Raw genomic sequence first — 1,508 nt, 5'->3', positions numbered from 1 at the left:
CGATCGCGGCGCCCCCCGCTGCCACTGCAGGTCCCCGCTGCCTGGGCCGGATGCCTAGGCCAGAGGCGTTAGGCCTGGGCAGGGGTGGAGCCTGCAACCGCAGGGAGCTGGGGGTCCCCTGCCCAGGCCTGACACCTCTGCCGGAGGCTTCAGGCCTGGTCAAGGGGCCGATCCGGTGATTGGAGGGTGATGAGGGTCAACTCCTCTGGCCGAGGCATCAGGCCTGGGTGGGGGGCGGAGCCGGGGATTGGGGGGATATGATGGTCCCCTTGCCCAGGCCTGAAGCCTGGGTCAGAAGCGTCAGGCTTGGGCGGGGGGTGGAGCAAGCGATCAGAGGGAGATGGGGGTCCCCTGCCCAGGCATGATTCCTGGGCCAGAGGCCTCAGGCCTGGGCGGGGGCCAGAGCCAGTGATCGGGGGGAGATGGGGGTCCCCTGTCCAAGCCTGACACCTCTGGCGGAGGCGTCAGGCCTGGGCAAGGGGCCGATCAGGCGATCGGAGGGTGATGGGGGTCAACGCCTGAGGGCTCCCAGTATGTGAGAGGGGGCAGGCTGGGCTGAGGGACACTCTCCCCCACACACACACCCAGTGCACGAATTTCGTGCATCGGGCCCCTAGTATATATATATTTAGAGAGAGAGGAAGGGAGAGGAATAGAGATATCATAATATCGATGAGAGAGAACCATCGATTGGCTGCCTCCTGCATATCTCCCACTGGGGATTGAGCCTGCAACCCGGGCGGAATCCAACCAGCGACCTTTTGGTTCATGGTTGACACTCAACTACTTAGCCACACTGGTTGGCAATGTAGTATATTTTTATATGGCATCTTTGATGCTATTTGCTTGATGCACAATTATTGATGTTTGGACTTTAAATAGAATTAATGATATATTATTCTTATCTCTACTTTATAAATTTGTGACTAATAAGTAATTTGTGTAGCATTGATATTTTGCAGATGTCTAGTTTCCCTTCAAACATAAATGCCATGTTTTAACACCTCTTGAAAACCCTTACACAAGTCAATAATTGCCATGAGAATTGCAAAATCATTCTAATTCCATCATTCCTTCTATATTCTGACTTTCTGTGGTAAATTAGTGCTTGCCTCTATTACCTGGAACTAGCTGGTTACCCTGAAATACGGTTCCTACAGCAAAGGAAAAATAAATAGCAATTTTTTATTTTTAATTACTAAATTTTACAGTAAAGATATTTTGGAAACTAATAGGAAAATCTGAATTTAGCTTGTAGATGAGGTGTACATTTATTGACTTGGAGAGGTAGAGATTGTTCATTTTAAAAAGTAAATAGGTTAGAAAACTGCATATTGAGTATGATACCACTTTGGTTTAAAATACATATTCAGTGGGAGATATCTGTAATACTATCAACAATAAAAATACATTTTTTAAAAATACAATAAAATATATTCATGTATTTATATGCATATACAGAGGAAATTAAAGATATACAATAAGCTGTTAACAGTGGTAATCTGTGG

This window comes from Myotis nattereri (genome assembly GCF_964212035.1).
Source record: "Myotis nattereri genome assembly, chromosome: 2".
Classification (NCBI taxonomy): Eukaryota; Metazoa; Chordata; class Mammalia; order Chiroptera; family Vespertilionidae; genus Myotis; species Myotis nattereri.
Note: the sequence above shows the minus strand (reverse complement) of the source record.